This window comes from Oncorhynchus nerka, unplaced genomic scaffold (assembly GCF_034236695.1).
Source record: "Oncorhynchus nerka isolate Pitt River unplaced genomic scaffold, Oner_Uvic_2.0 unplaced_scaffold_1551, whole genome shotgun sequence".
Taxonomy (NCBI): Eukaryota; Metazoa; Chordata; class Actinopteri; order Salmoniformes; family Salmonidae; genus Oncorhynchus; species Oncorhynchus nerka.
Genome location: NW_027039766.1, coordinates 27,501 through 51,601, shown reverse-complemented (window position 1 = coordinate 51,601; position 24,101 = coordinate 27,501). Strand labels below are relative to the sequence as shown.

The following is a 24,101-nucleotide window of genomic DNA, read 5'->3' as shown; positions in this document are numbered from 1 at the left end:
CGAAAAATAGCTCGTTGATGGTTGATGTTGAAAGAGAATGTCACAGATGGGTTATTGACAGCAGACCACCACACCAGGTTCCATTTCAGCTAAAAACAAGAAGAAGGACTAACACTGAACAATTGAGGTTGGAAAACTAGTGTTTCTGTTCCAGACGGTCTGGTTCCTGTGTTTGCTGATGGCAGAGGGTTGGACTTAAGCGACATTCCATGACCCCATCCTGCCTGGTGTCAACGGTACAGGCTGGTGGCTGTTCAATGGTGTGGGAGGTCCCATGATGGCGATTAAAACAAACTATGCCCCAAAAATTCAACTGTGATTGTGGATTGATCTAATAAACTGGTCACTGAGTGATTGTGGCTTACCTACATTCAAACTGGTCACTGAGTGATTGTGGCTGACACTAATAAACTGGTCACTGAGTGATTGTGGCTGACAGTACAGTGAGTTCACTGTTTGATTGTGGCTGACCTAATAAACTGGTCACTGAGTTTATTGTGGCTGACCTAATAAACTGGTCACTGGTGATTGTGGCTGACCTAATAAACTGGTCACTGAATGATTGAAGCCAACAGTGTCATCTATCCATAAAGGTTGTACTCCTCTGTAAACTGGTCATCAAGTGTACCCGTCGCAAAACCCCCTGGTTGATGCTTATTTATAAAACCCTGTTAGGCCTCACTCCCCCCTATCTGAGACATCTACTGCAGCCCTCCTCCTCCACACACAACACCCATTCTGCCAGTCACATTCTGTTAAAGGTCTTCAAAGCACACACATCCCTGGGTCGTTCCTCTCTTCAGTTCACTGCAGCTAGCGACTGGAACGAGCTGCAACAAACACTCAAACTGGACAGTTTTATCTCCAGCTCTTCATTCAAAGACTCAATTATGGACACTCTTACTGACAGTTGTGATGCTTCTGTGCCCAATAATGTTTGTACCATGTTTTGTGCTGCTACCATGTTGTGTTGCTACGATGTTGTTGTTATGTTGTGTTGCTACCATGTTGTTATGTTGTGTTGCTACCGTGTTGTTGTTATATTGTGTTGCTACCATGTTGTTGTTATATTGTGTTGCTACCATGCTGTTGTTATGTTGTGATGCTACCATGTTGTTGTTATGTTGTGATGCTACCATGTTGTTGTCATGTTGTGTTGCTACCATGTTGTTGTTATATTGTGTTGCTACCATGTTGTTGTTATATTGTGTTGCTACCATGTTGTTGTTATGTTGTGATGCTACCATGTTGTTGTTATATTGTGTTACTACCATGTTGTTGTTATGTTGTGTGCTACCATGTTGTTGTTATATTGTGTTTCTACCATGTTGTTGTTATATTGTGTTGCTACCATGTTGTTGTCATATTGTGTTGCTACCATGTTGTTGTTATGTTGTGTTGCTACCATGCTGTGTTGCTACCATGCTGTTGTTATGTTGTGTTGCTACCATGTTGTTGTTATATTGTTTTGCTACCATGTTGTTGTTATATTGTGTTGCTACCATGTTGTTGTTGCTACCATGTTGTTGTTATGTTGCTACCATGCTGTGTTGCTACCATGTTGTTGTTATGTTGTGTTGCTACCATGCTGTGTTGCTACCATGCTGTTGTTATGTTGTGTTGCTACCATGTTGTTGTTATATTGTGTTGCTACCATGCTGTGTTGCTACCATGCTGTTGTTATGTTGTGTTGTTTCCATGCTTTGTTGTCATGTGTTGCTGCCTTGCTATGTTGTCGTCTTAGGTCTCTCTTTATGTAGTGGAGTGGTGTCTCTCTTGTCGTGATGTGTGTTTTGTTCTATATTTTTATTTTTAATATTTTTTTTAATCCCAGCCCCCGTCGCCGTAGAAGGCCTTTTGTCTTTTGGTAGTGTAAATAAGAATTTGTTCTTAATTGACTTGCCTAGTTAAATAGGTTAAAGGTTAAAGGTTAAGGTTAAATATATATATTTTTAAATAATCACTAGTCTTGTTTGGAACAATATATCACAGCTCTCAACTTAAACTACAACAGGTTCTGCAGCCTGACTCATCTTCCCGTCTCTGCTCTGGGATCGTCTAGTGTTCCTGTAGTCTGGTTCTGCTGTGTCCTGTCTATGGGTTCTCATCTTCCTGTCTCTGCTCTGGGATCGTCTAGTGTTCCTGTAGTCTGGTTCTGCTGTGTCCCCCTGTGTGTTTCTCTGGTGTGTGTGTGTTCTCTGGTCTGGTTATTCTCAGAGACAGCAGAGGGCATAGATACGGGGATCTGTCAAAGACAGCCAAGCCCAGTGTCAGAGATCAGGACCAGACCTGACAAGTACCATTTTGAAATATTTCAAATTCTTGTAGTGTTTGATCTAGTCTAACTTGAGTGATCTAGTCCCACCCACTCGTAGCATGCGCTCCAGCAGGTATATTTCACTGGTCATCTCCAAAGCCAACACTTCCTTTGGCCGCCTTTCCTTCCTGCCAATGACTGGAACGTATGTGCAAAAATCACTGAAGCTGGAGACTCATATCTCCCTCTCTAACATTAAGCACCAGCTGTCAGAGCCCATCAATGCACCTGTACACAGCCCATCTGTAAATAGCCCACCCAACATCCCCATATTATTACTTACCCTCTTGCTCTTTTGCGCCTCAGTATCTCTAATTGCACATCCATCCCCACAGTGTTAATGCTAAATTGTAATTAATTTTGTAATTATTTTTGCCTCTATGGCCGATTTATTGCCTTTACCTCCCTACTCTTCTACATAGACTTTTCTATTTTTTCTATTTATTTATTTTTGTTATTGACTGTACGTTTGTTTATGTGTAACTCGGTTCTTGTTGTTTTTGTCGCGCTGCTTGGCTTTATCTTGGCCAAGTCGCAGTTGTAAATGAGAACTTGTTCTCAACTAGCCTACCTGGTTAAATCAAGGTGAGGAAAAAAAAATAGTCTAACCGGAGTGATCTAGTCTAACCGGAGTGATCTAGTCTAACCGGAGTGATCTAGTCTAACCGGAGTGATCTCATCTAACCGGAGTGATCTAGTCTAACCGGAGTGATCTAATATAACCGGGTGATCTAGTCTAACCGGAGTGATCTAGTCTAATTAGAGTGCCAGCTGCCAGGTGCGTGAGAGGTTTTTGCAACATTTGCAACTACTCTATTGTTCTCATTGGTGCCAGTCAAGCCCAGATATTTCACTATTTGAAATAACAAAAAAAAAAGATTTCAAAAAGGTTATTTGAACCCAGGTCTGAGAGGAAGCCCCGTACAGCGTCAGTGTCAGGGCAGAGGGCCTTTGTAGAGAGAGGGGGCCCTGATGTCAGGAGTGAGGCCCCTGATCTAGAGAGAGCCCTATGTCTCTGTGTCTCAAATGACACCCTATTCCCTATGTAGTTCACTACTTTTTACCAGGACTCATAGGGCTCTGATCAAAAGTAGTGTACTATGTAGGGAATAGGGTTCCATAGGGCTCTGGTCTAAAGTAGTTTACTATATAGGGAATAGGGTTCCATAGGGCTCTGGTCTAAAGTAGTGCACTATGTAGGGAATAGGGTTCCATAGGGCTCTGGTCTAAAGTAGTGCACTATATAGGGAATAGGGTTCCATTTGGGATGCAAGACTCCCTGTCATGTCTGAGGCCTGGACAGTGATGAAGTGACACCAACATGGATGTGTTGGCAGGTCGGCATGCTGAGCTAAAGGACAGACCTCCTTTTCATCTCCTTTTGTTGTCTCCTCACTCGCTATCTTCTCGCCGCTCCTCTCTCCCTCCCTCCGTCCTTCTCCCATCCTCCTTCCCCCCCTCTGCCTCCCTCCCTCCTCTCCTCTCTCTCCCATCCTCCTTCCCTCTCTCCCTCTGCCTCCCTCCCTCCCTCCTCTCCTCTCTCCCCTCCTTTCCCCCACTGTGGTCTATTAATGGCCTGCTGATTATTTGGGGGGACTAAGCTAAGTGCCCACAGACAAGTACCAGGTCAAAACCACTCTGTCTGTGTGACTGTTAGCTCCCAACCTGTCCCCATATTACCGTATAGCACAGGACTCAGTTGATCTCATCCTGATGTTAATATAGGTGGAAAAAAACGAGGTTATTTTGGGCGGATTCCCTGCTGCACTTGTAATGTGAAACGGCTTATGATGTGGAGATGGTGGACACACACACACACGCACACACACACGCACAGCCCCCCCCAAAAATAAAGCCCCTCCAGGCCTTTAGGACATTCTCAGCAGCGCGTGCCTGTCGGGCTTATTGTCTCAATGCCTCTGTGCTCCAGTCTCTCTCTCTCTCTCTCTCTCTCTCTCTCTGTCTCTCTCTCTCTGTCTCTCTCTCTCTCTCTCTCTCTCTCTCTCTCTCTGTCTCTCTCTCTCTGTCTCTCTCTCTCTGTCTCTCTCTCTCTCTCTCTCACTCCCCAATCTTTCCCACTCTCTCTCTTTCTCCTCGTTCCCTCTCTCATTCCCTCTCTACCTTATTCCTATTCATATTGTTCTCCTTCTGATAGAAAGGGGTTTGGTGGAGAGACATTGAGTTTGCGACCTTATCGAACACGATTAGAAACTTTATCCATCAAGGTTTTGACACACGTTAGAACATTGAATCTGTAATAGAAGTCCACGGAAACACAATGACAGAATGCCAAACAATGGCTGCGTTACCATCCCTCAAATCCTTCTTCTGTTCTTTCGTTTTTCTCTCAAAGCCTATTGGAGGAGAGGATCCAAGGTCCCTTCCTCTGACTTACGACCTACAATGAGCTTTGAGAGGAATTGAGGAAACAAGGACGGCCGAAAGCAAGGATTTGATAACTAGAAACATTTTCAGACACAGACGATTATTAACAACGTGGGACAAAAAGTAACGCTGTCTCCTTGTCTGTCCTGACGTTCATCCTGTCTCCTTGTCTATATATTATATATTATTATTATATATATATGCAGAGTCTCAATTACAATGACTTGAAACACAGACCTAAAATCCACACCCCTCCTTTCATTTTAGATAGACGTTCATCCTCATCTTCCCTGCCCTGACGTTCGTCCTGCCCTGACGTTTATCCTGCCTTGATGTTTATCCTGCCCTGATGTTCATCCTGCCCTGACGTTCGTCCTGCCCTGACGTTCATCCTGCCCTGACGTTCATCCTGCCCTGACGTTCGTCCTGCCCTGACGTTCATCCTGTCCTGACGTTCATCCTGCCCTGACGTTTATCCTGTCCTGACGCTCATCCTGTCCTGACGCTTATCCTGTCCTGACGCTCATCCTGTCCTGACGTTCGTCCTGCCCTGACGCTCATCCTGTCCTGACGCTTATCCTGCCCTGACATTTATCCTGCCCTGACGTTCATCCTGTCCTGACGTTCGCCCTGCCCCTGCCCTGACGTTCATCCTGTCCTGACGTTTATCCTGCCCTGACATTTATCCTGCCCTGACGTTCATCCTGTCCTGACGTTCATCCTGCCCTGACGTTTATCCTCATCCTCCCTGTCCTGATGTTCATCCTTCCCTGACGTTTATTCTGCCCTGACGTTCATCCTGTCCTGACGTTCATCCTGTCCTGACGTTTATCCTCATCCTCCCTGTCCTGACGTTCATCCTCATCCTCCCTGCCCTGGCAGCTATGTAGGATGGATGACTAGGGTAAACTTCAGAACCATGCAGTCCTTCCTTCTGACATCTAGGGACAGAAATAACAAAGGCCAGCATATCAGGGCACTTCTCCAGGAGTGTTGGGTGGTGATATCAGTGGCTGGTGGAATTTGTTTGGGAAGCCCCATGCTCTGGCTCTGTCTCATGTCTAAAGTATGTGTCCCCCCCCCTCCCCCACACTATGTCCTGCTACTTCCCCCACCTCTAGAGTCTATGCTGGGTCTATGCTGGGCCATGCTGAGTTGGGCTGGAGAGGGGCAGGGGAGGGGCTGGGCCATGCTGAGTTGGGCTGGGGAGGGGCAGGGGAGGGGCTGGGCCATGCTGAGTTGGGCTGGGGAGGGGCAGGGGAGGGGCTGGAGAGGGGCTGGGGATGGGCAGGGACTGGGAAAGGGCTGAGCTGGGGGGCTGTGGAGGGAATTGGGTAGTGAAGCCTAGGCTGGGCTAGGCAGGGAGGGCTGTCCTGGGCTGGACTAAACAGGGGAAGGCTGTCCTGGGCTGGGCTGAACAGGGAGGGCTGTCCTGGGCTGGGCTGAACAGGGAGGGCTGTCCTGGGCTGGGCTGAACAGGGAGGGCTGTCCTGGGCTGGGCTGAACAGGGGAAGGCTGTCCTGGGCTGGGCTGAACAGGGAAGGCTGTCCTGGGCTGGGGTGAGCTGTACTTTATTGTGTGGAAAGAGGGCTCAGTTGAAAGCCATTTGGTTGCTTTATTTACTGTTCTGTTTTGACAGCCCAGAGCCTTTCAATTTGACAAACAACATGAGTGGATGTAGTTCTAACTCATAGAACAGACATATGGACAGAGAGCCATGAAAGAAGGAGGGAGGGAGGGCAAGAGAGAGACAGAGAGATAACGAGAGAGAGAGAGAGAGAGAGAGAGAGAGAGAGAGAGAAAGAGAGAGGTGACATCAGTACGAAGTCATTTCAACACTCCAAGCCCAGTTTTGCCCGTTGGGTTTAGAGGCAATATTGGAATGAATCAGAGAACAGAGGACAGCTCTGGAATGAGTAGTAGGCGGGTGTCTGACTGAATAATATTGTTCAGGATTGTTATGTGGCAATATTTCCTACGTAGCAGACAAAGTATTGCTAGCTGTACTTACGTCATTAGGAATGAGCAGTTCCTGAGATGTTGTCTGGGAATTGGACTCCATTCCTGCTGGGAGAAAAGAGAGGTAAACTCTTGGGGAATCACACAGGAAAACATGATGTGTAACAGTATAACTTTAGACCGTCCCCTCGCCCATACCCGGGCGCGAACCAGGGACCCTCTGCACACATCAACAACAGTCACCCACGAAGCATCGTTACCAAGGGGAACTACTACTTCAAGGTCTCAGAGCAAGTGACGTCACCGATTGAAACGCTATTTAGCGCGTACCACCGCTAACTAAGCTAGCCGTTTCACATCCGTTACATATGCATTTCACAGTAAAACCCCAATTATAACATGAGCAGTCACAGAGTAAAAAAAAAAAACACAAAATTATAATACCTCACAAACGCTATACGCTTCATGTCCTGGTGATCTTTCTGCTGTTGGACACCATAACCTCTTAAGGACACCATCACCTCTCTGAAGGACACCATCACCTCTCTGAAGGACACCATCACCTCTCTGAAGGACACCATCACCTCTCTGAAGGAAACCATCACCTCTCTGAAGGACACCATCACCTCTCTGAAGGACACCATCACCTCTCTGAAGGACACCATCACCTCTCTGAAGGATATCATCACCTCTCTGATGGATATCATCACCTCTCTGAAGGATATCATCACCTCTCTGAAGGATACCATCACCTCTCTGAAGGACACCATCACCTCTCTGAAGGACACCATCACCTCTCTGAAGGATACCATCACCTCTCTGAAGGACACCATCACCTCTCTGAAGGACACCATCACCTCTCTGAAGGACACCATCACCTCTCTGAAGGATATCATCACCCCTCTGAAGGATATCATCACCTCTCTGAAGGACACCATCACCTTCTGAAGGACACCATCACCTCTCTGAAGGACACCATCACCTCTCTGAAGGATACCATCACCTCTCTGAAGGACAACATCACCTCTCTGAAGGATACCATCACCTCTCTGAAGGACACCATCACCTCTCTGAAGGACACCATCACCTCTCTGAAGGACACCATCACCTCTCTGAAGGACACCACATAACCTCTCTGAAGGACACCATCACCTCTCTGAAGGATACCATCACCTCTCTGAAGGACACCATCACCTCTCTGAAGGACATCATCACCTCTCTGAAGGATATCATCACCTCTCTGAAGGATATCATCACCTCTCTGAAGGACACCATCACCTCTCTGAAGGACACCATCACCTCTCTGAAGGACACCATCACCTGACGTTCATTCTACTGTCCTGTCTCTACTCTCTGGTCTCTACTCTCCTGTCTCTACTCTACTGTCTCTACTCTCCGGGTCTCTACTCTCCAGTCTCTACTCTCCTGTCTCTACTCTACCGTCTCTACTCTCCGGTCTCTACTCTCCTGTCTCTACTCTCCTGTCTCTACTCTCCTGTCTCTACTCTACTGTCTCTACTTCCCTGTCTCTACTGTCCTGTCTCTACTCTCCTGTCTCTACTCTACCGTCTCTCCTGTACCTACTTTCCTGTCTCTACTCTCCTGTCTCTACTCTCCTGTCTCTACTCTACTGTCTCTACTTTCCTGTCTCTACTGTCCTGTCTCTACTCTCCCGTCTCTACTCTCCTGTCTCTACTCTCCTGTCTCTACTCTCCGGTCTCTACTCTCCGGTCTCTACTCTCCTGTCTCTACTCTACCATCTCTCCTGTCTGTACTCTCCTGTCTCTACTCTCCCGTCTCTACTCTCCCATCTCTACTCTCCCGTCTCTACTCTCCTGTCTCTACTCTACTGTCTCTACTTTCCTGTCTCTACTGTCCTGTCTCTACTCTCCTGTCTCTATTCTCCTGTCTCTACTCTCCTGTCTCTACTCTCCTGTCTTTACTCTCCCGTCTCTACTCTCCTGTCTCTACTCTCCTGTCTCTACTCTCCGGTCTCTACTCTCCTGTCTCTACTCTACTGTCTCTACTCTACCGTCTCTCATGTCTCTAATCTCCTGTCTCTACTCTCCTGTCTCTACTCTCCTGTCTCTACTCTCCCATCTCTACTCTACTGTCTCTACTCTACCGTCTCTCATGTCTCTACTTTCCTCTCTCTACTCTCCTGTCTCTACTCTCCCGTCTCTACTCTCCCGTCTCTACTCTCCGGTCTCTACTCTCCTGTCTCTACTCTCCTGTCTCTACTCTCCCATCTCTACTCTCCTGTCTCTACTCTCCTGTCTCTACTCTCCCGTCTCTACTCTCCCGTCTCTACTCTACTGTCTCTACTCTACCGTCTCTCATGTGTCTACTTTCCTGTCTCTACTCTCCTGTCTCTACTCTACTGTCTCTACTCTACGGTCTCTACTCTACTGTCTCTACTCTCCCGGCTCTACTCTCCTGTCTCTACTCTCCTGTCTCTACTCTCCTGTCTCTACTCTCCCGTCTCTACTCTCCCGTCTCTACTCTCCGGTCTCTACTCTCCTGTCTCTACTCTCCTGTCTCTACTCTACCATCTCTCATGTCTCTACTTTCCTGTCTCTACTCTCACGTCTCTACTCTCCCGTCTCTACTCTCCCGTCTCTACTCTCCTGTCTCTACTCTCCTGTCTCTACTCTCTGGTCTCTACTCTCCTGTCTCTACTCTCCTGTCTCTACTCTCCCGTCTCTACTCTCCCGTCTCTACTCTCCCGTCTCTACTCTCCTGTCTCTACTCTACTGTCGCTACTCTACTGTCTCTACTCTCCTGGCTCTACTCTCCCGTCTCTACTCTCCTGTCTCTACTCTCCCGTCTCTACTCTACCGTCTCTCCTGTCTCTACTCTCCTGTCTCTACTCTCCTGTCTCTACTCTACTGTCTCTACTCTCTGTCTCTACTCTCCGCTACTCTACTGTCTCTACTCTCCTGTCTCTACTCTCTGTCGGTCTCTACTGTCTCTACTCTCCTGTCTCTACTCTCCTGTCTCTACTCTCCTGTCTCTACTCTACTGTCTCTACTCTCCTGTCTCTACTCTACCGTCTCTCCTGTCTCTACTCTCCTGTCTCTACTCTCCTGTCTCTACTCTCCCGTCTCTACTCTCCCGTCTCTACTCTCCCGTCTCTACTCTCCTGTCTCTACTCTACTGTCGCTACTCTACTGTCTCTACTCTCCTGTCTCTACTCTCCCGTCTCTACTCTCCTGTCTCTACTCTCCCCTCTCTACTCTCCTGTCTCTACTCTCCTGTCTCTACTCTCCTGTCTCTACTCTCATGTCTCTACTTTCCTGTCTCTACTCTCACGTCTCTACTCTCCCGTCTCTACTCTCCGGTCTCTACTCTCCTGTCTCTACTCTCCTGTCTCTACTCTCCTGTCTCTATTCTCCTGTCTCTATTCTCCCGTCTCTACTCTCCGGTCTCTACTCTCCTGTCTCTACTCTCCTGTCTCTACTCTCCTGTCTCTACTCTACCATCTCTCATGTCTCTACTTTCCTGTCTCTACTCTCACGTCTCTACTCTCCTGTCTCTACTCTCTGGTCTCTACTCTCCTGTCTCTACTCTCCTGTCTCTACTCTCCTGTCTCTACTCTCCTGTCTCTACTCTCCCATCTCTACTCTCCCGTCTCTACTCTCCCGTCTCTACTCTACCGTCTCTCCTGTCTCTACTCTCCTGTCTCTACTCTACTGTCTCTACTCTCCTGTCTCTACTCTCCTGTCTCTATTCTCCTGTCTCTACTCTCCTGTCTCTACTCTACTGTCTCTCTCTGTCTCTACTCTCCTGTCTCTACTCTCCTGTCTCTACTCTCCTGTCTCTACTCTACAGTCTCTACTCTCCTGTCTCTACTCTACTGTCGCTACTCTACTGTCTCTACTCTCCTGTCTCTACTCTCCTGTCTCTACTCTCCCGTCTCTACTCTCCCGTCTCTACTCTCCCGTCTCTACTCTCCTGTCTCTACTCTACTGTCGCTACTCTACTGTCTCTACTCTCCTGTCTCTACTCTCCCGTCTCTACTCTCCTGTCTCTACTCTCCCCTCTCTACTCTCCTGTCTCTACTCTCCTGTCTCTACTCTCCTGTCTCTACTCTCATGTCTCTACTTTCCTGTCTCTACTCTCACGTCTCTACTCTCCCGTCTCTACTCTCCGGTCTCTACTCTCCGGTCTCTACTCTCCGGTCTCTACTCTCCCATCTCTACTCTACCGTCTCTCCTGTCTCTACTCTCCTGTCTCTACTCTACTGTCTCTACTCTACTGTCTCTACTCTACTGTCTCTACTCTCCTGTCTCTACTCTACTGTCGCTACTCTACTGTCTCTACTCTCCTGTCTCTACTCTCCTGTCTCTACTCTCCTGTCTCTACTCTACTGTCTCTACTCTCCTGTCTCTACTCTCCTGTCTCTACTCTCCTGTCTCTACTCTACTGTCGCTACTCTACTGTCTCTACTCTCCTGTCTCTACTCTCCCGTCTCTACTCTCCTGTCTCTACTCTACCGTCTCTCATGTCTCTAATCTCCTGTCTCTACTCTACTGTCGCTACTCTACTGTCTCTACTCTCCTGTCTCTACTCTACCGTCTCTCCTGTCTTTACTCTACCGTCTCTCCTGTCTCTACTCTCCTGTCTCTACTCTACTGTCTCTACTCTACTGTCTCTACTCTACTGTCTCTACTCTCCTGTCTCTACTCTACTGTCGCTACTCTACTGTCTCTACTCTCCTGTCTCTACTCTCCTGTCTCTACTCTACTGTCGCTACTCTCCTGTCTCTACTCTACCGTCTCTCCTGTCTCTACTCTACCGTCTCTCCTGTCTCTACTCTCCGGTCTCTACTCTCCTGTCTCTACTCTCCTGTCTCTACTCTACTGTCTCTACTCTACTGTCTCTACTCTCCTGTCTCTACTCTCCCGTCTCTACTCTCCTGTCTCTACTCTACTGTCGCTACTCTCCCGTCTCTACTCTCCGGTCTCTACTCTACTGTCTCTACTCTCCTTTCTCGACTCTCCTGTCTCTACTCTCCTGTCTCTACTCTACTGTCGCTACTCTACTCTCTCTACTCTACTCTCCTGTCTCTACTCTCCGGTCTCTACTCTCCTGTCTCTACTCTCCTGTCTCTACTCTACTCTCTCTACTCTCCTGTCTCTACTCTACTGTCGCTACTCTACTGTCTCTACTCTCCTGTCTCTACTCTACCGTCTCTCCTGTCTCTACTCTCCTGTCTCTACTCTCCTGTCTCTACTCTCCTGTCTCTACTCTCCGTCTCTACTCTCCTGTCTCTACTCTCCCGTCTCTACTCTACCGTCTCTCCTGTCTCTACTCTCCTGTCTCTACTCTACTGTCTCTACTCTACTGTCTCTACTCTACTGTCTCTACTCTCCTGTCTCTACTCTACTGTCGCTACTCTACTGTCTCTACTCTCCTGTCTCTACTCTGTCTCTACTCTGTCTCTCTCTACTGTCTCTACTCTCCTGTCTCTACTCTCCTGTCTCTACTCTCCTGTCTCTACTCTACTGTCTCTACTCTACTGTCTCTACTCTCCTGTCTCTACTCTCCCGTCTCTACTCTCTCCTGTCTCTACTCTCCTGTCTCTACTCTCCTGTCTCTACTCTACTGTCTCTACTCTACTGTCTCTACTCTCCTGTCTCTACTCTACTGTCGCTACTCTACTGTCTCTACTCTCCTGTCTCTACTCTACTGTCGCTACTCTACTCTCTCTACTCTACTCTCCTGTCTCTACTCTCCGGTCTCTACTCTCCTGTCTCTACTCTCCTGTCTCTACTCTACTCTCTCTACTCTACTCTCTCTACTCTCCTGTCTCTACTCTACTGTCGCTACTCTACTGTCTCTACTCTCCTGTCTCTACTCTACCGTCTCTCCTGTCTCTACTCTCCTGTCTCTACTCTCCTGTCTCTACTCTCCTGTCTCTACTCTCCGGTCTCTACTCTCCCGTCTCTACTCTCCCGTCTCTACTCTACCGTCTCTCCTGTCTCTACTCTCCTGTCTCTACTCTACTGTCTCTACTCTACTGTCTCTACTCTACTGTCTCTACTCTCCTGTCTCTACTCTACTGTCGCTACTCTACTGTCTCTACTCTCCTGTCTCTACTCTCCTGTCTCTACTCTCCTGTCTCTACTCTACTGTCTCTACTCTCCTGTCTCTACTCTCCTGTCTCTACTCTCCTGTCTCTACTCTACTGTCGCTACTCTACTGTCTCTACTCTCCTGTCTCTACTCTACCGTCTCTCCTGTCTCTACTCTCCGGTCTCTACTCTCCTGTCTCTACTCTCCTGTCTCTACTCTACTGTCTCTACTCTAGTGTCTCTACTCTCCTGTCTCTACTCTCCCGTCTCTACTCTCCTGTCTCTACTCTACCGTCTCTCATGTCTCTAATCTCCTGTCTCTACTCTACTGTCGCTACTCTACTGTCTCTACTCTCCTGTCTCTACTCTACCGTCTCTCCTGTCTCTACTCTACCGTCTCTCCTGTCTCTACTCTCCTGTCTCTACTCTACCGTCTCTCCTGTCTCTACTCTCCGGTCTCTACTCTCCTGTCTCTACTCTACTGTCTCTACTCTACTGTCTCTACTCTCCTGTCTCTACTCTCCTGTCTCTACTCTCCCGTCTCTACTCTCCTGTCTCTACTCTACTGTCGCTACTCTCCCGTCTCTACTCTCCGGTCTCTACTCTACTGTCTCTACTCTCCTTTCTCGACTCTCCTGTCTCTACTCTCCTGTCTCTACTCTACTGTCTCTACTCTCCTGTCTCTACTCTACTCTCTCTACTCTACTCTCCTGTCTCTACTCTCCGGTCTCTACTCTCCTGTCTCTACTCTCCTGTCTCTACTCTACTCTCTCTACTCTACTCTCTCTACTCTCATGTCTCTACTCTCCCGTCTCTACTGTCTCTCCTCTTCTGTTTCTTCTCTCTCAACTCAGCAAGGACGGGATGTAGAGCTTAGCTTTCTAAACAGTGTTTCTTAATAGACTATAACATTGCCATGACTGGTGAACTTTTGATCTACAATTTAATATAACCCCCCCATCCATAACACAGTGAGAATACTCTCTCCTGTCCTCTTTCTTTCTCTCCTCTCCATCTCTCTCTCCTCTTTCTCTCCTCTCCATCTCTGCCTCCTCTCCTCTTTCTTTCTCTCCCGCTTCCTCTCCATCTCTCTCTCCTCTTTCTCTCCTTTCCATCTCTGCCTCCTCTCCTCTTCTCTCTCCTCTGTATCTCTCCATCTCCCTCTGCCTCCTCTCCTCTTTCGTCTCTCTCTTCTCTGTATCCCTCCATCTCCCTCTGCCTCCTCTCCTCTTTCTTCTCTGTATCTCTCCATCTCCCTCTGCCTCCTCTCCTCTTTCTTCTCTGTATCCCTCCATCTCCCTCTGCCTCCTCTCCTCTTTCTTCTCTGTATCCCTCCATCTCCCTCTGCCTCCTCTCCTCTTTCTTCTCTGTATCCCTCCATCTCCCTCTGCCTCCTCTCCTCTTTCTTCTCTGTATCCCTCCATCTCCCTCTGCCTCCTCTCCTCTTTCTTCTCTGTATCCCTCCATCTCCCTCTGCCTCCTCTCCTCTTTCTTCTCTGTATCTCTCCATCTCCCTCTGCCTCCTCTCCTCTTTCTTCTCTGTATCCCTCCATCTCCCTCTGCCTCCTCTCCTCTTTCTTCTCTGTATCCCTCCATCTCCCTCTGCCTCCTCTCCTCTTCTCTGTATCTCTCCATCTCCCTCTGCCTCCTCTCCTCTTCGCTTCTCTGTATCTCTCCATCTCCCTCTGCCTCCTCTTCTCTCTCTTCTCTGTATCTCTCCATCTCCCTCTGCCTCCTCTCCTCTTTCTTCTCTCTCTTCTCTGTATCTCTCCATCTCCCTCTGCCTCCTCTTCTCTTCTCTGTATCTCTCCATCTCCCTCTGCCTCCTCTCCTCTCCTCTTCTCTCTCTCCTCTGTATCCCTCCATCTCCCTCTGCCTCCTCTCCTCTCCTCTTCTCTCTCCTCTGTATCCCTCCATCTCCCTCTGCCTTCTTTCTTCTCCTCTTCTCCCTCTCCTCTGTATCTCTCCATCTCCCTCTGCCTCCTCTCCTCTCCTCTTCTCTCTCTCCTCTGTATCCCTCCATCTCCCTCTGCCTCCTCTCCTCTTCTCTTCTCTGTATCTCTCCATCTCCCTCTGCCTTCTTTCTTCTCCTCTTCTCTCTCTCCTCTGTATCTCTCCATCTCCCTCTGCCTCCTCTTCTCTCTCTCCTCTGTATCTCTCCATCTCCCTCTGCCTCCTCTCCTCTTCTCTTCTCTGTATCTCTCCATCTCCCTCTGCCTCCTCTTCTCTCTCTCCTCTGTATCTCTCCATCTCCCTCTGCCTCCTCTTCTCTGTATCTCTCCATCTCCCTCTGCCTCCTCTCCTCTTCTCTTCTCTGTATCTCTCCATCTCCCTCTGCCTGCTCTCCTCTTCTCTTCTCTGTATCCCTCCATCTCCCTCTGCCTCCTCTCCTCTTTCTTCTCTCTCTTCTCTGTATCCCTCCATCTCCCTCTGCCTCCTCTCCTCTTTTCTTCTCTGTATCTCTCCATCTCCCTCTGCCTCCTCTCCTCTTCTCTCTCTCCATCTCCCCTCCTTTTCTCTCATTATGTCTCCTCTCATGATTATTTCCTCTGCATCTCTCCTCTCCTCTCTCCTTTTCTCTCTAACCCTGCTTTATCAGCAGACAGAATAAGCTATCATTGTGTTCCTATTATGCATTTGAAAGCTTGTGAAGAATTGCAATAATGCATTTAAAGCACGCAAATAAACCCCATTATGAATTTAAAGTCTGAGTCAGCAGACTACACAACAAGCTACTGTAGCCTTAGCCTTCTGTTGAGACAGCAGACTACACAACAAGCTACTGGTTTAGCCTTCTGTTGAGACAGCAGACTACACAACAAGCTACTGGTTTAGCCTTCTGTTGAGACAGCAGACTACACAACAAGCTACTGGAGCCTTCTGTTGAGACAGCAGACTACACAACAAGCTACGGGTTAGCCTTCTGTTGAGCCAGCAGACTACACAACAAGCTACTGTAGCCTTCTGTTGAGCCAGCAGACTACACAACAAGCTACTGGGTTAGCCTTCTGTTGAGCCAGCAGACTACACAACAAGCTACTGGTTTAGCCTTCTGTTGAGACAGCAGACTACACAACTATTCATTTCAATAGATCTTTGTTGTGCTTCCACAGTGCTGACTGACTGATTCACACGTTCATGAATCATCAGTACATTTGTATATTATGATGAGGCATGTCTGAATGGAGATGATCTGACGAAGAGCAGGGATAGCACCCCCCCCCTTCCCCCTACGTACCAGGCATGACAGAGTTGGCTTGCTGCTGGCTCATCTGGGCGGCCAGGCCTTGCTGCTGGCTCATCTGGGCGGCCAGGCCTTGCTGCTGGCTCATCTGGGCGGCCAGGCCTTGCTGTTGCATCGACAACTGGTGAAGCTTGGCCAACTGAATCACAGACAGGAGGGAGACAGACAGGCGGGGGGGCGGAGAGAGAGACAAGAGGACAGATGGGGTAGGTTTTACAGTCAGACAAACAGTCAGACAAACAGACAGACAGACAGACAGACAGACAGACAGACAGACAGACAGACAGACAGACAGACAGACAGACAGACAGACAGACAGACAGACAGACAGACAGACAGACAGACAGACAGAGAGATGGGCGGGGCGGGCGGGCAGAGAGAGAGACAAGAGGACAGATGGGGTAGGTTTTACAGTCAGACAAACAGTCAGACAGACAGACAGACAGACAGACAGACAGACAGACAGACAGACAGACAGACAGACAGACAGACAGACAGACAGACAGACAGACAGATGGGCGGGGGCGGGCGGGCGGAGAGAGAGACAAGAGGACAGATGGGGTAGGTTTTACAGTCAGACAAACAGTCAGACAGACAGACAGACAGACAGACAGACAGACAGACAGACAGACAGACAGACAGATGGGTGGGGGGGCGGGCGGAGAGAGAGACAAGAGGACAGATGGGGTAGGTTTTACAGCCAGTCAGACAGACAGACAGACAGACAGACAGACAGACAGACAGACAGACAGACAGACAGACAGACAGACAGACAGACAGACAGACAGACAGACAGACAGACAGATGGGCACAGAGACAGATGATTTGGGTAAAAAAGGAAGAAATAACACACAGCAGTCATGAATACGATACAGAATGAACCTTGACTAGGAAAACCTTTTAGAGTTCAGAATGAACCTTGACTAGGAAAACCTTTTAGAGTTCAGAATGAACCTTGACTAGGAAACCCTTTTAGAGTTCAGAATGAACCTTGACTAGGAAAACCTTTTAGAGTTCAGAATGAACCTTGACTAGGAAAACCTTTTAGAGTTCAGAATGAACCTTGACTAGGAAAACCTTTTATTAGAGTTCAGAATGAACCTTGACTAGGAAAACCTTTTAGAGTTCAGAATGAACCTCGACTAGGAAAACCTTTTAGAGTTCAGAATGAACCTTGACTAGGAAAACCTTTTAGAGTTCAGAATGAACCTTGACTAGGAAAACCTTTTAGAGTTTAGAATGAACCTTGACTAGGAAAACCTTTTAGAGTGAATTGACTAATTTCAGCATATTTCCCAGCGTGATGACAGTACATACCTCTGAATGTGGAATGCCATATTGGTTCTGTACAGCGTACATCTGAAAGGAGGAAGAACAAAAAATGTTTCAGTAAAAATAAAATCAACTTCCACTGTCGCCATTATGGTTTTCTTCGCCAGATGTAGTGCCATTGAGTAAAAAAAAAAATAGAATCTATTTTTTCAAGAGGGGAGACGTTGGTAGCCTCTCAGAGAGGTTTAGAAATAACAATTATAAAAATATATATATAACTATTATAATCCAACTATCAGCATCAAAGACAACGGTTCAATGACATGCTGCTGAGGGAGAGAGAACGGGTGTGTGTGTGTGTGTGTGTGTGTGTGTGTGTGTGTGTGGTGTGTGTGTGTGTGTGTGTGGTGTGTGTGTGTGTGTGTGTGTGTGGTGTGTGTGTGTGTGTGGTGTGTGTGTGTGTGTGTGTGTGTGTGTGTGTGTGGTGTGTGTGTGTGTGTGTGTGTGTGTGTGTGTGTGTGTGTGTGTGTGTGTGTGTGTGTGTGTGTGTGTGTGTGTGTGTGTGTGGTGTGTGTGTGTGTGTGTGTGTGTGTGTGTGTGTGTGTGGTGTGTGGTGTGTGGTGTGTGTGTGTGGTGTGTGGTGTGTGGTGTGTGTGTGTGTGGTGTGTGGTGTGTGTGGTGTGTGTGTGTGTGTGTGTGTCCGCGTGTCCGTGTTCGTTGTTCTCACCAGCCTCCTAAAGACTTATATCAGGATTTGAACCACTTTTGCGGCAGAAACCCTAGCAGGTCTGACTGTCGAGATTACACCCAATGCAGGAACGTAGAGTTGATGCAGCGGTCTGCCGTTCACGCTAATAGGAGGAAGTGGTTTTATGTACCAGGAAGTAAGGATGGTCATGGCATTATATGGTCATGACACGATTATAACCTGTCATTTTATGGTAATAACACCTCATGACACGATTATAACCTGTCATTATATGGTAATAACACCTCATGACACGATTATAACCTGTCATTATATGGTAATAACACCTCATGACATGATTATAACCTGTCATTAGAGAAATACACTTCATGACACAGTCACAGAAGCATTATGACCACACTGTGTCACTTTACTTGGACTAAGAAGAAATACACTTTATGACACTGTGAAGAAACACTGACCCTGAACATAGAAATACCGTAGTAACAGCCCTATCTATCAGGTTCCTCCTGGTTGCTCAGAACATAGAACACAGAACACAGAACCCAGAACATAGAAATACCGTAGTACCAGCCCTATCTATCAGGTTCCTTCTGGTTGCTCAGAACACAGAACACAGAGCACAGAACCCAGAACATAGAAATACCGTAGTAACAGCCCTATCTATCAGGTTCCTTCTGGTTGCTCAGAACACAGAACACAGAACCCAGAACGCAGAACACAGAGCACAGAACACAGAACCCAGAACACAGAGCACAGAACATAGAAATACCGTAGTAAAAGCCCTATCTATCAGGTTCCTTCTGGTTGCTCAGAACACAGAACACAGAACATAGAAATACCGTAGTAACAGCCCTATCTATCAGGTTCCTCCTGGTTGCTCAGAACACAGAACACAGAACCCAGAACCCAGAACACAGAGCACAGAACACAGAACCCTGAACATAGAAATACCGTAGTAACAGCCCTATCTATCAGGTTCCTCCTGGTTGCTCAGAACACAGAACCCAGAACCCATGACACAGAACACAGAACCCAGAACACAGAACACAGAAATACCACAGAACATGCCATTTGGTGACTTCTTCCCTGTGGTATTTCTGCTATTCTGTGCCATTTGGTGACTTCTTCCCTGTGCCATTTGGTGACTTCTTCCCTGTGGTATTTGGTGACTTCTTCACTGTGGTATTTGGTGACTTCTTCACTGTGGTATTTGGTGACTTCTTCACTGTGGTATTTGGTGACTTCTTCCCTGTGCCATTTGGTGACTTCTTCCCTTTGGTATTTGGTGACTTCTTCCCTTTGGTATTTGGTGACTTCTTCCTGTGGTATTTGGTGACTTCTTCACTGTGCCATTTGGTGACTTCTTCCCTTTGGTATTTGGTGACTTCTTCCCTGTGGTATTTGGTGACTTCTTCCCTGTGGTATTTGGTGACTTCTTCACTGTGGTATTTGGTGACTTCTTCACTGTGGTATTTGGTGACTTCTTCCCTGTGCCATTTGGTGACTTCTTCCCTTTGGTATTTGGTGACTTCTTCCCTTTGGTATTTGGTGACTTCTTCCCTGTGGTATTTGGTGACTTCTTCACTGTGCCATTTGGTGACTTCTTCCCTTTGGTATTTGGTGACTTCTTCCCTGTGGTATTTGGTGACTTCTTCCCTGTGGTATTTGGTGACTTCTTCACTGTGGTATTTGGTGACTTCTTCCCTGTGGTATTTGGTGACTTCTTCCCTGTGGTATTTGGTGACTTCTTCCCTGTGGTATTTGATGACTACTTCCCTGTGGTATTTGGTGACTTCTTCCCTTTGGTATTTGGTGACTTCTTCCCTGTGGTATTTGGTGACTTCTTCCCTGTGGTATTTGGTGACTTCTTCCCTTTGGTATTTGGTGACTTCTTCCCTGCTATAGTATTTCTGCTATTTCATTAGGATCCCCTTTTAGTTGTTGCAAAAAGCAGCAGGGTTTCTTCCTGGGGTCCCCAGAACACAGAACATGACACATAATACAGAACACAGAACATGACACATAATACAGAACACAGAACACATAATACAGAGCACAGAACACAGAACACAGAGCACAGAACACAGAACACAGAGCACAGAACACAGAACATGACACATAATACAGAACACAGAACACATAATACAGAGCACAGAACACAGAACACAGAGCACAGAACACAGAACACAGAGCACAGAACACAGAACACAGAGCACAGAACACAGATCACAGAACACAGAACATGACACATAATACATAACACAGAACACAGAGCATGACACATAATACAGAACACAGAACACAGAGCACAGAACACAGAACACAGAACACAGAGCACAGAGCACAGAACACAGATCACAGAGCACAAGAACACAGAACACGGCACATAATACAGAACACAGAGCACAGAACACAGAACACAGAACATGGCACATAATACACAACACAGAACTCTCCCCTACCATAACCACTTAACACTGTTACCCCAACCTTCCCCCCCCCTACCATAACCACTTAACACTGTTACCCCAACCCCCCCCCCTACCCCCCCCCTACCATAACCACTTAACACTGTTACCCCAACCTCCCCTCTACCATAACCATTAACACTGTTACCCCAACCTCCCCTACCATAACCACTTAACACTGTTACCCCAACCTTCCCCCCCCTACCATAACCACTTAACACTGTTACCCCAACCTTCCCCCTCTCCCCTACCATAACCACTTAACACTGTTACCCCAACCTTCCCCCTCTCCCCTACCATAACCAATTAACACTGTTACCCCAACCTTCCCCCTCTCCCCTACCATAACCAATTAACACTGTTACCCCAACCTCCCCCTACCATAACCACTTAACACTGTTACCCCAACCTTCCCCCCTCTCCCCTACCATAACCACTTAACACTGTTACCCCAACCTTCCCCCTCTCCCCTACCATAACCAATTAACACTGTTACCCCAACCTTCCCCCTACCATAACCACTTAACACTGTTACCCCAACCTTCCCCCTCCCCCTACCATAACCACTTAACACTGTTACCCCAAACCTTCCCCCCTTCCCCTCCCCTACCATAACCACTTAACACTGTTACCCCAACCTCCCCCTACCATAACCACTTAACACTGTTACCCCAACCTTCCCCTCCCCCTACCATAACCACTTAACACTGTTACCCCAACCTTCCCCCTCCCCCTACCATAACCACTTAACACTGTTACCCCAACCTTCCCCCTCCCCTACCATAACCACTTAACACTGTTACCCCAACCTTCCCCTCCCCCTACCATAACCACTTAACACTGTTACCCCAACCTTCCCCCTCCCCTACCATAACCACTTAACACTGTTACCCCAACCTTCCCTCTCCCTACCATAACCACTTAACACTGTTACCCCAACCTTCCCCTCTCTCCCCTACCATAACCACACTGTTAACACTGTTACCCCCCAACCTTCCCCCTCTCCCCTACCATAACCACTTAACACTGTTACCCCAACCTTCCCCCTCTCCCCTACCATAACCACTTAACACTGTTACCCCAACCTTCAACCTTCCCCCTCTCCCCTACCATAACCAATTAACACTGTTACCCCAACCTTCCCCCTCTCCCCTACCATAACCAATTAACACTGTTACCCCAACCTTCCCCTCTCCCCTACCATAACCACTTAACACTGTTACCCCAACCTTCCCCCTCTCCCGTCCCCCTTTTTGGTTTGATAGGTTTCTCAATTTCTTTCGTAATCTTTTTTTTGGGGGGGGGGGGCATTCTTCATCAAACCATTTGTCATTGTTGTTCATTTTCTTCGGTTTTCTGTTTGACATTTTTATATTTGATAGTGAAGCTGAGAGGTTAGATATACTGTTTAGATGTTCTACTGCCAAGTGTACACCTTCACTATTACAGTGGAACGTTTTGATAGGGAAGCTGAGAGGTTAGATATACTGTTAAGATGTTCTACTGCCAAGTGTACACCTTCACTATTACAGTGGAACGTTTTGATAGGGAAGCTGAGAGGTTAGATATACTGTTTAGATGTTCTACTGCCAAGTGTACACCTTCACTATTACAGTGGAACGTTTTGATAGGGAAGCTGAGAGGTTAGATATACTGTTTAGATGTTCTACTGCCAAGTGTACACCTTCACTGCTACAGTGGAACATTTTGTCCAGGAAGTTGTCTAAAAGGGATTGAATTTGTTGTTGCCTAATTGTTTTCTGGTAGGTTTCCACACTACTTTCCTTCCATCTATAGCATTTCTTAATATAACTCAGTTCCTTTGGCTTCGATGCCTCATGATTGAGCAAAGCTCTGTTCAAGTAGAGTATGATTTTGCTGTGATCTGACAGGGGTGACAGTGGGCTGACTGTGAACGCTTTGAGAGACTCTGGGTTGAGGTGAGTGATAATGGCTGGGCCTTAGCAGAGGAACTGGCGATGCGTTATCATTCACACCGCACACACACTCTTGGCTGGCTGGGTGACAGAAGTAGTAGCTTTGGGTTTCACCCAGTGATCACTTACAATGGCTTGGTGACAAGACTACCGCAGTGTCTTCAAGGGGCTTTATTGGCATGGGAAACATGTGTTAACGCTGCCAAAGCAAGTGAAGTAGATAATAAACAAAAGTGAAATAAACAATAAAAATGAACAGTAAACATTACACTCACAGATGTTCCAAAATAATAATCTATCCTCTGTCTCTCTCTCTCTCTTTGTCTCTCTCTCTGTCTCTCTCTCTTCTGTCTCTCTCTCTCTTCCCCTTCTCTCTGGCTCTCTCCTCTGTCTCTTTCTCTTTCTCTCCCCCTCTCTTTGTCTCTCTCCTCTGTCTCTGTCTCTCTCTCTCTCTCTCCCTTCTCTCTGGCTCTCTCCTCTGTCTCTTTCTCTTTCTCTCCCCCTCTCTTTGTCTCTCTCCTCTGTCTCTGTCTCTCTCTCTCTCTCCCTTCTCTTTGTCTCTCTCCTCTGTCTCTTTCTCTTTCTCTTTCTCTCCCCCTCTCTTTGTCTCTCTCCTCTGTCTCTTTCTCTTTCTCTTTCTCTCCCCCTCTCTTTGTCTCTCTCCTCTGTCTCTGTCTCTCTCTCTCTCTCTCCCTTCTCTCTGGCTCTCTCCTCTGTCTCTTTAAGATCTTCCCCTCTCTTTGTCTCTCTCCTCTGTCTCTGTCTCTCTTCTCTCTCTCCCTTCTCTCTGGCTCTCTCCTCTGTCTCTTTCTCTTTCTCTCCCCCTCTCTTTGTCTCTCTCCTCTGTCTCTGTCTCTCTCTCTCTCTCTCCCTTCTCTCTGGCTCTCTCCTCTGTCTCTGTCTTTGTCTCTCCCCTTCTTGGCTTTTCTGGTGTTCTCTCTCTCTCTCTCTCTCTTCCCCTTCTCTCTGTCTCTCTCTCCTCTGTCTCTGTCTCTCTCTCTCTCCCCCTCTCTCTGTCTCTCTCTCCTCTGTCTCTATCTCTCTCTCTCCCTTCTCTCTGGCTCTCTCCTCTGTCTCTGTCTCTGTCTCTGTCTCTCCCCTTCTCTATGGCTCTCTCTCCTCTGTCTCTGTCTCTTTCTCTCTCTCTCCCCCCTCTCTCTGGCTCTCTCGCTGGCTCTCTCTCTCTCGTCTCTCTCTCTCCCTCTAGTCTGTCCCTCCCTCACTGGCTCTCTCTCTCGCTGGCTCTCGCTCATCTCTCTGTCTCCCTCTCTCTCTCCCTCCCTCTCGCTCTGGCTCTCTCAATTTTTCAATTCAATTTAAGGGCTTTATTGGCATGGGAAACATATGTTAACATTGCCAAAGCTAGTGAAGTAGATAATACTCTCTCTACCCCCCCCTCTCTATCTCTCTCTCTCTCTACCCCCGTTCTCTATATCTCTCTCTCTCTCTAACCCCCCTCTCTCTCTGTCTCTCTCTCTCTCTACCCCCTCTCTATATCTCTCTCTCTCTCCCCCTCTCTCCCTATCTGTCTTTCTCTCTCTACCCCCCTCTCTATATCTCTCTCTCTCTCTACCCCCCTCTCTATATCTCTCTCTCTCTCTACCCCCTCTCTCTATCTCTCTCTCTACCCCCTCTCTCTATCTCTCTCTCTCTCCCCCTCTCTCTCTATCTCTCTCTCTCTCTCCCCCTCTCTCTCTATCTCTCTCTCTCTCCCCCACTCTCTCCCTATCT

At 47.7% G+C, this 24,101-nt stretch overlaps 1 pseudogene; it reads right to left on the bottom strand.

Annotated features, from left to right (window-relative positions):
- The window catches only part of LOC115120326 (poly(rC)-binding protein 4-like), a 54,396-nt pseudogene that overhangs the window by 9,536 nt on the left and 20,759 nt on the right, over positions 1-24,101 (bottom strand).